Source organism: Oncorhynchus tshawytscha, linkage group LG04 (genome assembly GCF_018296145.1).
Source record: "Oncorhynchus tshawytscha isolate Ot180627B linkage group LG04, Otsh_v2.0, whole genome shotgun sequence".
Taxonomy (NCBI): domain Eukaryota; kingdom Metazoa; phylum Chordata; class Actinopteri; order Salmoniformes; family Salmonidae; genus Oncorhynchus; species Oncorhynchus tshawytscha.
The window spans coordinates 65,626,793-65,641,788 of NC_056432.1; the positions used below are offsets into that span (position 1 = coordinate 65,626,793).

The 14,996-nt window shown below is 41.1% G+C and overlaps 1 long non-coding RNA gene across 1 annotated transcript; it reads right to left on the bottom strand.

Moving 5' to 3' along the window:
- Positions 1-330: 330 nt before the first annotated feature.
- LOC112263747 lies at positions 331-14,485 on the bottom strand. Its single transcript, XR_002955531.2, has 4 exons — positions 14,256-14,485; positions 11,841-11,929; positions 10,161-10,502; positions 331-1,407 (listed from the first exon to the last, which is right to left on the bottom strand). It is a non-coding gene; the product is annotated as an uncharacterized LOC112263747 (long non-coding RNA).
- Between the last annotated feature and the right edge of the window lie 511 nt (positions 14,486-14,996).

The window sequence follows — 14,996 nt, forward strand, 5'->3', positions numbered from 1 at the left end:
AAATAGAAGATCCAGACCCATCTACCAACAGCTTTCTATTGTGGTGTGCTTTCCAAGGTGCTAATACACATACTGTCTTTAAGAGCAACATACTGTAGTTATCAGAGTCTGTAGCTCTAGGCTGCGTTTAGACAGGCAGCCCAATTCTGATCTGTTTTTCACGTATTAGTCTTTTGACCAATCAGATCATCTCTGAAAAAGATCTGATGTGAAAAGATTGGTTAAAAAAAAATCAGAATTCGGCTGCCTGTCTAAATGCAGACATATAAACTTCAATATCAATCATTTCTGTATTTGCAATAAAAAACACTAGAATCTTTTAGACATCTGTTGAATTATTTATTCTGTATACACATTCAATTCAAACAGCACAGAAGTTATGACAAGTCAGAACTCAATTACAAAAACATGTTTTGTATGACTTTAGTGTACAAGTATGTGTCCCTTTCTTTATTGCAGGTATGTTCAAAACTGTCTATCTCTCTGAATAAGGATAATAATAACAATCAGGCAATGAGACGGCTATTAATCTGACTGCTTCAATACTGTATCCAACACATTTCATGTAGAACATTCCCTGATCACTATGAACACATGCAGATAATATTTGTAATTGGAAAAACGCAGCATTTGATGGATATACAGTAAATGGATGGAATCTTCACCAAACAATGTCTTTCTTTTCACTGTGTCAGTCAAACATTAAACAACATTTGCAATACAGCCAGAGGGTGAGTCATTCACATTTATTTGCATAGAGTAGTCAGTTCTATTCATAAAGTAACTAATTGCACATGACAGAGGATAGACATCCAGAGAGCTTCTCTTGTAAGCAGCCCACACATTAGGGCACTGTAGTGCTTCTCTGAAGCCCAGTACACTCCAGAGTACTCTAAATAGTACAATAGGGACCAAACCACACACACACACACTCACACGCGCACACGGACCACACACACACACACTTAGATTAAGGTATGAACACATGTTGATCTCATCCCTTTTGATTTCACATCATACACACATTGTCTTACATTCTGCTGTAATGTTAAAAGTTATATTGAAACTATACACTCTCAGCCAGGGAAAAGAGAACATTCATTACCCAAGTGCAATATCTCTGCAGATAATCCGTGTGCAACTTCTGCAAACAATTTCTTCTAATAACTCCAAACATTGTCCTTACAGTAAATCTCTCCAAGCATTAATTTTAGGGGGGATTCTTCAGTGCCCTAATTTCTCAGTGTTTGACTGGAGAGGATGCCAATGAGGAAGGCCTTGCGTGACATCCTGGGATCTGACATGCTATTCCCGCTGGTGCGTCTAAACCGACTGCCAGGGCCCAGGGCTCAGGGCTCAGGGCTGATGGAAGAGGCTTCCTCTGGAGGTTGTCAACACCAGCAGGACCTGGAGGCACAGAGATAAAAAAACAACATGTAAGTCACCCATGTCACGTTGCTTAACACAAGAACCCAGAACACAGCGTATTGGTTAACTGTAAACAGTGACCAGTATTGTTTTAGGTCACAGTAAGATGGAGGGATGACAATGATCTTGGCCTTGATGCTTGATGGAATCTAGTTTGGGAGCAGGGAATGTGTCAGACAGTGAATGATTGGTTAAAAAATAAATGTGGATGTACAGTCTTCCATCTATTTCTACATTGGGTTATTCAAAACACATTAACACCAGTTTCGGTACTTGGAGTACACCAATAGAAATGTTATGAATAATAAGGACAATTGTGTTACAGTATGTGCAAAGTAATTTCAGAGAGGACAGAAACAGAAAAGGACAGATTTTACCAATAAAAAGAATCATTGTGAATTCATGTGGGATATTACAGTTTTCTGATAACTGTGTTTATTGCGTCATCCTTAACTGTCATCAACTTAACAACTAAGACAAATCTAGCTGTCTCTCATCAAGTTTTGAATATACACGGGGCAGTCTACCCGCACCATTACCAATTTCACCAAATTATATATAGAGAGGTTTCTGGACAATTTAATCCCACCGGGGGACTTGGCCAGACCCTTTCTCTGTCAATTTTCCACCCTCTCCCTTATTCAAGCCCCCTCTTTTTTCTCTTCCTCCACAATGCGGGATCTCTCCCTCTTTCTTTTTTATGTTCTCTCATATATTTTTTTCTCTGCGGCTCCCCTCGCCGCCAAACCCTCAGACAGCATGCAGCTTATGCAAATCATCAGCCTTTTATGCTCAATACTCGTCCTCAGTCCTGAATGAGACCTCAACAAAACACACACACACACACACTCAGGTTCATTTAAAATGTCCAAATACACATAGCCCCCAGTGTTCTCACTCAAAGTCTTTAGCACCATTCCAGTCCATTTGTATTTGAAAGCCTCAACCTGACTGGATGAGCTCCCAGTTAGTAGGGTAGGAAGAGGCAGACAGATGAGAGGGTCCTGCTTCTACTGTCCCAGAGAGGGAGGGAGGGATGCATAGGAGAGACAGGATGGGAGAAAGATGGAGGGAGAGTGAAGGAGACAGGGAGGTAAGGAGTGAGTGATGGAGAGAGGGGAGTCTAATGAATATAAAATGTTCTCTGTGCTTCTGTGTTCCCAGGCTCTGGCCTGTCTGCTAGGGGACAGGAGGAGGATGGGAGGGGGACCAGAGTGGGGGGACAGGGTGCCTTTGCCCAGCTGTAAGGGGGACCTAAGGGACTTCTCACACACTTTCTGACAGGCTGTCCCTTTCACCAGCACATAGCTGGGCCCGCCAGGCCTGCTACCATAACAACGCTGCAGCCCCTCTGTCATAGCAACGCCACGGAAACGCCACAGAACACTGGGCTCCCCCAGCCTGCCTTGGACACGACCATCAGGGGGAGGATGGGAAGGGGGTTGACAAAAGTAGATGAAGAAGTACTGAATGTGAATCAGAGTCTAGACATTCCCACCGCTGTGAACTTGAACTTGACAGACAGCCTGAAATGTTCACAGGTCGTGTGAGTGATGCGCAGATAGAGAGATACACGCAGCACAATGGAGGTGAAGACTATCTAGTGATACATTCCTTAACCTTTTCTAAATGATCCCACAATAAATGGATACAAAATGCCTTTATTTATGATGAAGTGGTCATTAAAACTTGTTTGGTTGACCAATTGTTTGCCCACATTTGGTGAAAACACCATAGCCTTTAGCTAGGGCTGTTCTGGCCGCTGTCTCCATACTAATGCCTGTAAGCTGAGGCAGGCCCATGTCTGGGGGTCCACGCTGTTTATGGCCACTGGGCCATGGGAAGAAAAGAGATGTGAAAGGTCCCCTGTTGCCGTTACAAAGCTGAGAACAATCCTTGGCGGGATAATCGCGTTTATCCCCAGATTAAGACGAGATCGCAGCTGAGGTATCCTCACAGGAGGAGAGGAGAGGGAGTGTAAAACATACAATCTTTAGACAAAGCTCAGAGCAGGGTGTGTGATTTAGTCCCTTTTATGGACAAGTTATAACATTGAATGTGATGGAAGATTACTTAAATGTGTTTATCTACATGGGTCTGAACCCACCCGTCAGTTGTTAATTCTGCCTGGATCATGGTGAAAAAACTGTATTGATTCATTGGTTGTGTTTAGCAGCGGGGTCTTGATAAAATCCACAAGGCTTCAGCTACAGTACAATGTGGGATTTGGGAACCACAGCTTTAGGTGTTCAGTGGAGGTGTAACAGAAGCATTCACAGCCATTCTATTCTTATTGTTAACCCATTCTCTAACAGCCCACTTGACCTCATGAGAAATGGCAGAATAGAGCTACGGTAACACTCTGAAAAGAAAGAACTCATTTTATAGTCATAACCCAAGTATGATCGGTATCTTGCATTTGATTCAGATTGAGCTCCTTAGTGGGATAATACAAGGTGGTTCCAGACAGCTCCCAGACCCCTGTTCACCCTGTCTATGAATATGCCAGCTGCAGCCTCAGCCACATGGAAACACAGACAGACACACAGAGGCAGACAGTACATCCCCTCCCCCAACACACACACTGACTGTCCACACAAACATATAAACACACAGAAGTGCATAAAAACACACAGATACTATGCATAAATACACACACACACGCACAAACTCCCCACCACCTTACATTCTGAATGGATAAACCTGTTAACGCTCAAACATAATTTCTCTCTCTTTACAACTGTTTTAAACATGATATTTAAGTGAGCTCTTCTGTGCTATCCCTCTCACATTCTCTTTCATTACCTTTGTTTACCTCTCATTCTTTTCTTCCTGCATACATTATCACCTATTATCATTGTCTGAATGCCTTACTGTGAAATATTGTTGTCTGCCCCTTGGTAAAAACAACTTCTCTCCCTCCTTTCTCTCTCATTTTCCCTCTGGCTGCCTCCTTTTACAGGGTAATATATTGTGATTGTCATTTAATTAATAGCCTGTCTGTAGGGGAAGGGAAATCGGGAATACAGTCTGCCACCCAGCTCAAATGTAACATGACATTCTCAATGCCAAATTGTTAATCCATACTAACAAATTATGCCTTTTTAAATCATAAAATTCAGTGAAGATTTTACATCTGTGAATGATTGAAAATTGTTCTCCCATAAACAACCATTAATATGCTGGCTGTTATAGACACAAGGTAGTTGAAGCTTTTATGAGGGGCAGTAACCCCCAGCGTACTCAGTGAGTTAAGATACGTTTAGGTTTTCCAACATTGTAACTATGAATAATATTTTAAACACATGCCTCTGATTATCCTTTAACTTATTATTTTAACAGTGCAACATCATTTAAAAAATAGCTAATTTAGGGCTTTAAACTAATTTGATCATTTGTGCAAAACACACACACACACACACACACACACACACACACACACACACACACACACACACACACACACACACACACACACACACACACACACACACACACACTGAGACACATTCACTAACACACACAGACATAAATACATAGAAAAACGGGGAGAGGGGCTGCTTTTCCAGGGGGCACTCTCATGGTTTTGGCGCTAATGCAGGCATCTGGCAGTGTCTGGTCTGGAGCGTCTTTCCCACCCCATTACCCCCTGTGTCTCCTGCAGCACCCACCCACACAATGGTGGGAAAGAGGGGTGGTGGACCTCCGTCAAGAGCTCTCCTCACAAAGCAGTCATTGTGGAGGGGAGCCAGGAGCAGAATGATAATGTGGACTCCATCTACTGTTTACCAACAGGCAGACTAGCTACAGACAGACAGCTGTAGTACACAGTGCACTACACCAACCTGCAGCCCTGCAGCCCAGGCTCAAAGATCACAGCTCACTGTGGCTCTCTGCTCTGTTCCCCAGTGCCAGGAGCTAAAAGAGACATTTAACAGGAATCTGTATGGATGTTTTGTACGTGGGTGAGAGTGAGAGTGAGAGTGTGTGTGTGTGTCTGTGTGTGTGTGTGTGTGTGCATGTGTGTCTTTCTGTTCACGTGTGCATTTCAGACTGCCGTGTCTATGGGCACCCTACAATGTGGTATTAATCACATTGCGGAAAGATAGCATTGTCCCATTCTCTTATAGAACACATTTAAATCCAGCCAGGTCACTCGTGATACAAGTCAATATTAGACGTCCATCCATGTCTGAGGACATTGGGAGATGATGTGGAAACCGGCCACCAGAGGCAACAGTGAGTGCTTTTACAGTCAAATAGGTTTGGGTTTTGCTAGGGTGTTGTGGACAGGATGGAGGATGGGCTTAACGTTGGTTGTTCTAATTCAGCGATAGGAAGTTGTTTTTGAGATTTTTGTTTTAAACCTATCCCAAACCTTAAACCGTACCTTAATCATTTGGAGTTAACGCCTAACCTTAAGACTTTGGAGTTACAGTAGTGCCTAAACTTAACCCTAACCTTAAAAATGTGGAGCTAATGCCTAAACTTAACCTTAAACACTTCGAAATGTGACATTTGAGAAACATGGATGAACGTCTAATTCTGACGTGAGACTGTGAGAGCTAGTTGTTCAAATCAACGTGTTTTGGTTCACACAGCCAATGTCTAATTAAAACGTGCATCTACTCGGCACATGTGCGTGCAGAATGCAACATCACCAGCCATTACAGTAAAAACATCTGCCTTAAACTGATGCTGTCCTAGGTGCTGAATTAGATTGCAATGCTACTGCATTCACTGACAAACCACTGATTACATACTGTACAACTGGCTCCCACCACATCACCAGCAAATAATTCCCTGTGTCCAGCGTTAACAATCAGGATTGAAGACAATGGGGAGATATGCATGTAGTCTACTGTAACAGCAATAGTCTTCTTCATTAACTGGGAACTAGGCCATATGAAATCAATCCACCCAATGAAAACAAAGAGATCAGTCATGTTTACAGATTTCATAACCTTTAAACCTGTCAACCAGGAGGATTATAGACAGAGCATTCTCTATATCGCCCCCCAATTAGTAGTAAGAATCATCCAAATACAAGCCCACTGTTTCTGAGTAAATGGGACATGAAGCATCAGGATCAAAATAGGTCTATTTTAGTCCCACAGTCAGTCTGAAATGGAACAGTCTTTGTATCTGCATTCATGTGTTGAAAGTAGAATATATAGGATATGAGGATTTTATGACAGCTATATGGTGGGAAATTATCACTGTAAGAACTTTCTCTCACATGAATGCAAAATAACTCACATCCATGCTCTGTGAGAATAGTTGCTATGGCACCTAATCCACATAGTGGAAATGATTAATTAATTGATACAGCCAGATGTGATAGTATTCGAATAGACTTAACAAAGCATATTCAATGTCATAGGCTTTGCCTTGGGCGCGCACACACACACACACACACACACACACACACACACACACACACACACATCATCATATTTACATCAAATGCTATTCATTATGAGATTCCCTACAACTGATTGTAGGTTTAATTAACACATTGTGTGTAGAGCTAGTCCTTTGCTTCTTCCAGTAAGCTTCTTTATATCTGCCCATCCCTGTATTCTATGCAGTGACACATCTGCGATGGAGGCCTTGAGAATATGTAAATCAGGTATGAGGAGGCCCCTCCCCCCTATGGAGAGACTGCTAGTCTAATTAAAGGTTGCCTGGGCATTAAAGGCACAGTTGTCCTTTGTTGTATTAAAGGCATAGTGGATTTCCTTCATCATAATAAAGGCACATTTTTTTCTTTGTTATGTTAAAGCTACAGTAATCTTTGATTGTACTAAAATACATAGTGGTTAATCATTTATCATCCCATGTAATGTACATGATGATGAATACATGCACGTATGGGTAGGCTAGCTACTGTAGATCTTTCATCCAATGCACGTAAGATGGATGTATAATCACTCAACAAGCATTGCGATCTTATTCTTGTGTGTACAAACAATCAAGCATGCATTTTTTTGGGATACGAATTAATGTTGCTCCAAATGAATGCTATTTCCCTACATGATTTAGTGGGGTATTATCCCTAAATCAAAATATCATAGAAACATAATATACCATATGATGTCAGGTGGAACGTGTCTATAGGCCTATTTTTTGTTGTTGTAATTAAATGAAATCATAATTTAACAATTGACATTGTATTTACCATATAGGAGGCATTAGGCTGTATGTATTATAAGTCACTCTCTCTTTGTATCTGGTGTGGTTTCGTTTGGCTGCCATAAAGGTTTCATAAAAAGATACCCTACTGTAAGGGATGATCTACACTGGCTTTTACATTTCATTAGTTACAGTAAAGGGACTTCAGGATTTAGGGGATATTCGGGTTAAACTGGATATTTTTACATTTGGCAAAAATTAATCCCACATTTTCCACTTTGCTGTCGCGTGTCTCGTGCAGCTAAACCCTACGCGAATACAAGGCTGCAGCCCGCGCCTCTAATGTGCTGCTGTTCCTTTAAAGAGGGCTCTGCATTCTCTCCTCGTTTCTATGCAATTATGTTAATATACAGAGCTTGTCTGGTGCTCTTCATTAACGGCTGCAGTTGCATCATTGTTTCCTTTATTTGTTATCTCTGTAAAGCCAATGATTCAGTAACAGGCTATATTTAGGTGTTTTCTTCCTTACAAATATGTGGTCTTTAATAGTGATGGATTAAGTAGGCCGTATGTAAAGTATTTTTATAAATATTAGCGTTTATTTGTGGGTTTTCTATTGCAAATTATCTTATCTCAAGGTCGTGCTTTGCATCCGGTTTGTGTTGGACATCGGTTTCTAAATAGACAGACAAGGTCCTACCTTCAGTGAGTATGCGAATCATTTCTTGTTCAAAAGAATATGATTATTTATTTTCGATATCAAATATTTTCAGTACATTGTCAGATTACATATATGTAATATTGCCTTGCAGTCTCTGTAATATTAGACTTTGTGAAATTCAGTTTAACGTGATATCAACCACATAACCTACATTAGGTAGCCTACCTTTTTTTCATTTATCATGCCATATTCATATTCCTAGCTTGTTAACATAATTGTCCAGCTAATTGTCTCAACGTGTAATTTCTAAGTTGCATAGCAACAGCAGTCTGTGCAATGAAAGCAATGACCCGCTCTGATCATTATAATCATTTCATCCTGTACTGTGACCAAGAGACATATTTTCAGTTCAAGGTGAGGTGCCTATAGAAACATCTATAGTGTATAGAAATATATTGTATAGAAATACATTTGCCCTGTTATATTGACTGATAATTTAAACCTATGAAAAATCATACTCCAATTATACTCTTCACCATAACCCAGATGATAATATAAACAGAACATGTTGTACAGTACACCATCCAACATGACTGGCAGGCCTGGCCTACTGTACTGTAAATCGTGTTTCCCTCTCTATGATAAACACACAGATACAACCATAGTTGTTGTTGTCTTTCTTATTTTGTGAATATGCCCATTTTTCATGACAGATGTAAATCAATTTAAAAAAGTGCTGATAATAAGGATATATAAACTGTAGTTCATCTCTGTTATACATAAAGACAACATCTGAAATGACTGAAACTAATTAGGGCTAAACCCCCTGTGCACATTTGTCCTTTTTTGAATAGTTTATAGCTTAATATCAAGTAGCCAAAGTAACCAAGAGTGGAAGTAAACAATGAGGTGCAATGATGGAAAATTAAAAGGTCTATCACTTTGTATTTTGTAATTCCATGTGCAACGTAAGCAATAGCCAGATCTTTGAAATTACAGAATATACAGGAACAATTGTAGCTCGAAGACATCTGGTAAGGTGCATATGAATGTGCAAATGATGTACAATAGTGGTGAAACATAGAAAATGTACATAGGTAGGAGACACAACATAGTATGAGGTATGAATGCATACACAATAGACGTATCGCGAGTGAGACTGAAGTTGTAAGCTAAGTATATGAAAACAGTGGGTTTAGATGTAAGACACATATGTAAGATGTGTGTATGAGACAAACAGTGGTTTGAGATGTGAGGGTTGAATGTAGGTTTGAGACTGATTGAAGGTGTAATGACCAACGAGTGAGCTAGCTCTGCTCTGTGGCTGAAGGCCACAAGGTCATCATCATCTGACATGACCCGATTTATGTAACCTGAGAGTGCAAGGATTGTGTGTCTGTATGAGCGTGTGTCTGTGTGTCTGTGTGTGTGTGTGTGTGTGTGTGTGTGTGTGTGTGTGTGTGTGTGTGTGTGTGTGTGTGTGTGTGTGTGTGTGTGTGTGTGTGTGTGTGAGAGAGAGTGTGCATGCGTGCGTGCATGTGTGAGAGAAAGATATATGTTCAAAATTAGGATTATTTAAGAGATAAATATTTATTCATATGGAAATACGTGTATTTAATGTGGTGTATTATAAAAAAATATATAACTGCTTGTCTGTTGCAAAGTGTGCTGAACGCACATTACAATCAAAAAATCAAACAAGGCTATAGTCAGTTCGTTAATGCAATGCCTCGTTAACATCTAAACAGTAATGGATGGGGCTGCTTTTTCTCTAGCCTACAAGCGTTAATTGATCTAATATCTCCTAAACCCTGCCACACTCGTTAGCCAGTTCAGACTGGAGAGGGTAAGATGAGAGGGCTGACAGAGGCTAGCCTACTGATGAGGGGAGTGATGGAGAAAAGCCCGATAGAACCGATGGTGCTGCCAGCCCTACCTCATGCCAACACAGCCATTTTAGGAGCAGCAGCAAGACTCTCCATCAAGATGGCTTCCGTAGCTCAGCCCCAGTCAGTCACACAGAGTCCTCTGGTTGCCTGCGAGGGGGGCCGCTCTAACTGGCAGCTCCTTTGTCCCCGTTGGCACAGGGTGGAGGCATCTCGTCCGTCCTTTTCTCCGGGGGCACAGATGGCACCAAAGGCTTCCGGTGATGGAGATTTAAGGGAAGAGGGACAAGGGGGTTGGCCTTTTTCTTCCCCTCCTGCTTTCTCCTTTTTTGTGACGACTGTGCCACTTTTCCCTCGCTCAATCCAGACCTGGTGTGAATGGCTGGCAGTCACTGTGGAGGAAATAAAGCACAAAACAGACCCCCTTTTATCACTGCCATGGCAACTACCACATAATCTGTCTTTAGGGAAATAAAAGGACAGAATAACTGTAATTCCTTTGTATCTGACAGTCACACCACTACAAAGTACTAGACTCTGGGTGAAGCTTTTGATAGTAATCTTAATAGAGTGCCGTCTGGTTATTTGACTCAAGCAATGGTGTACAGTAGACTGTATGGCATGTATTGTACTGGCTTTGTGCTACCCATAGTGGCTGCAATGTTGCTTTAGTGTGTATGTGAGCCTGCTGTCGTTTCAGACCGTGGGAGGGGGTCAGTGTATTGGAGACAATAGAGAACGAGCTGCTCTCAACATCGTTAATTAATTAAAGGGGTTGCCAGCTCGTCAGAGAGTGGTTAGATGCCGGGGAGAAAAAAGATTACCCGCCAGCCACCCTACATCTTGCCAGCAAAAAATGCTTTGTTGTGGTGCGTTGTCCCGTTTAGCAGATGGTCTAATGTAAAGAGCGCACTTGTTCATCAATAGTTATTTATTTCACAAAAAAGATTCATGATTAAATTGTTGTAAAAGAGACTCATAATACTAATTTCTATTTTAGCGTTCTAATCTATGCCTTCATGAATAAGAGGAAATATAATTTCAGGCTGTAAGATCTACTCAGAATAGCAATCTGCTTGCTACTGTGTCAAGTCAAATGAATTTAGAGTCCATAAAGGAGGTTATTCTATGATTAGCCTATAAAAGCAGAGAATGAGAGAGGGAGTGGGAGATGGAGACTATAGTTCCTCCATCTTCAGGGAGAATGCATTTTTGAAGATCAGTGAGAAACGTGGGTGGTGGGTGGGTGGCGGGTCGGAAAACAAAACCCACATGAGATGAAACAGGCAGACAGCCTCTTTGTAAACAGAATGGATTCAGAGGAAAGAAGTGGCTGAAGCAGATGCTGAAGTTTCAGCGTTTTTCCTCCTTTACTCCTCCTCTGCTCTTTCCTCCTTTCTGTAGTACAAAGCTGAAGGCAGCAGCGTCAGAACCTGACGACTACAGGGAGCCAGCTCAGATCTGGGTCATGCTGCCACCAGCACAAACCAGGAACATACTGGAGCTTTTACACATCTTCATCTCCACCAAGGCTCCCATGGAGGCATAGAGAAACCTGAAGCCAAGAGGCACGGAGCTGCATCCTAGCACCTGTCATTCACACCCACATTGGTTCATGTTCTGTTTTCAACCTCTCTCTCATATTCTCTCCTCTCATCATGCCTCTCTATATCTGCCATTAGCTGTTACTCTACCATATAATATGCACATGTACTGTATACCTTACTTACCATATAGTAGACAGCGTGTGCTGTTCACACTGCAGAGTTTCTGTGTGTATCTCAGGCAGCCACTGCAGTGACAAGGGCACTGGATCAACCTTTGACAATAACAAAGACATTTCCAAATACAATACAATTGCAATAGTGAGAAAAAAAACTACACGTATCCATTAAAACAATACGCTTGAATTCTCATCACTAACATTCAGCGACAATTAATTTGACCATTGTCGGGTTATAGAATAGTCATGCCAAGGGTTCTTCTACAACATTCAAAGGACATGTTTATTTGGATTAGGCCTAGAGAAGAATAGAGTGGTGAGATAGATGTGGTTGATTTAGATAATGTCTCCATTCTTCTTTGTTGGGAATTGTTTGGACCAGAGCCTGCATTACAGTTATTGATGAGGAGATTCAGATAGGCAGGCTGGAGGACACAAGGCTTTTGTTTTGAGTAGAGTAGAGGTGCAATCAGCATGCAGTTAGTGAAGAAAGGTGAAGCTACAATAAATACGTATAGATGGATATTTTAAACATATATTGAGATTGATTAGAATATGAAGTGTTCAAATCAAGTGAGTTGATCATAGTTGTTCATTTCCATCATCAACAACTAGCCTACTCTCAGTATTAAAATACCTGAGTAGGAATTTAGATATCGGCCAACACTTGGGTAATGTAAAGCTCAGAATAGACATCAATAGGATGCGGTTTTGGTTAAGGACGAGATTATCAGAATAGCGACTGGTGGGCCGTATGTCACTGGGTTGACCAGTGGAAATTCTAAATTGTCTGGTGACACACTTGAATGGAGAGTTTTGTCCGGTCGTGGGAAAAGCTCGCTTGGTCGTTTCACAAATCCAGCGTATAGCCTCCTCCTACTGAATCAAACCAATTAGCCAGGAGCGCGCTCCAGCCATTGAGAGCCACTGTAGGCTCTGAGAGGAGTTGTTGGTTGAATGAAAATGCATCCCCGGATTTGGTTCTCCAAGAGAAGCTATAGAAGTTGCCTTTTGAAGGACGGCTATAGCACCGTGAAGGGCCAGGCAGAAAGTCCAAATTGAGACACTTGAATCATTTGGGCGATTAGGTGTGCACACAATGCGTAAAAGTATTGTGTGACTCACATGGGAGGTATAATGCATTTAAAATCTACAAAAACCATGAATATCTTAAGTGTTCTTCCTTTCTAGGTAACACAACTCAATGTGAGAACACAACTACATGTTTTTATTCCTGAAATGATGCGTTTATGTAATGACATGGATCTCTTGACTTAATATCGACTGAAAGATATCATTAGCCTACGCTTATTCAGAATATCAGTGCAAGGGGTAGGCAAAGCCTACATAGCTCATCTTTTTCATAGGCGTTGGACTACAGTAGGCCTAAATACGTCATAAGGGCTAATAAGGGCTTGCTGTCCCCAGTCCACCTGGCCATGCTGCTGCTCCAGTTTCAACTTCCACCTGACTGTGCTGCTGCTCCAGTTTCAACTGTTCTGCCTTATTATTATTCGACCATGCTGGTCATTTATGAACATTTGAACATCTTGGCCATGTTCTGTTATAATCTCCACCCGGCACAGCCAGAAGAGGACTGGCCACCCCACATAGCCTGGTTCCTCTCTAGGTTTCTTCCTAGGTTTTGGCCTTTCTAGGGAGTTTTTCCTAGCCACCGTGCTTCTACACCTGCATTGCTTGCTGTTTGGGGTTTTAGGCTGGGTTTCTGTACAGCACTTTGAGATATCAGCTGATGTACGAAGGGCTATATAAATAAAAAATAAAAAAAATAAAAAAAATAATAGCGGCCATTTTCTGGAAAATGTAAACCTTTCCACCTTTTTAAGAATGATATCAATATGAGCTACAAATCTTAATCCATTTCATTAAACCTTAATTCAATATGTGTTTGCGTGTATGTAAACCTGATTTATGCAGTGAGAACTATAAGGAATACAGCCTCAACTGTGGATACTTTTATGCAACAAAGCTTTATTCATATTCAGGCCTGAATACCAATTGTTACAGTTCACGCATATGACTGGATTAAGTTATGTATTCCTCTGAACGGAATAAAGGCTTTTTCTGAAGTATTTTTCGTTTTAGAAGATGTTTTAGGCAAAAACACTCCAGATGCTTTGCGTGATGGAATAAATAAATATATAAAGAGCATTCTTGCTCCAAGCATACTAAACAAAAGTGGGACAAATATACACTTCAATTCACAGCATGATTGTAGAAAATGTTGTCTTTTCATTTAATGCTATAAAGATGATCCTACTTATATTTTGAGAATATCTTCTCTAACTTAAGTAAGAAAACGTATTAAAAATCATTTCGGGTTGTAGCAGGTTTTGAGGAATTCAGAAGTGTTTCAACAGATGTCTATAATAAGTGATTAGGGAAAATTGTTATAACTTACCGGAAAGGCACTGAGGTATTGGCCTGTAATTGCATATCAATTATGTTATTTTGTGTCTTTACTCCCAGACACCATTTATTCCTGTCCGAGTCGCAGGTTTGGAGGACATTCCTACTTTCGGTTAGCTAGCTTTATGACGGCCGAGTAACACTCATACAGCTAGATAACCAAAGATAGCAACCGACTCCTTCTCGTACATACTGCCAGAGTATCGTATGGGTTCCACCTAACATGAAAAATAAACATTTTGTTAATGCAATAATTAGCCTAATAATGACACTGCTACCACCAATTGGTATCCATAAATGTGTCCCCTTCCCCCCAAAAATATAATAATAATAAATAGGCCTACATCAATAGAAATATTTCCGATTATTAGTTGATGTGCAGGCCATGGGGTCGGTGAATAAGACCCTGGGAAAGGTTTTAATCTGTCTCCATCTCTAACTACTCTCACTGATATAGACCCATGCATGGTGACATCACAAGCATGTAGGCCTATAGGCCTACAAGCCTGGCCTGGACGAGCAACCAGCTTCCCGCCTTTTGTGAAAGATCCTTAAATTCTGCAAAACTTAAATCATCGCGATATTAAATCCCGAGTCACTTTAGAGTAAATCGATCAATAGACTCTCAACCAGCGGAGGACTTGGCTCACATTGAAATGTTCCATTTATAGGCCTATAGTTCTGCTCCCATACACCATCACCGTCTTCACCACTTAGGATTCCACTCCCACTA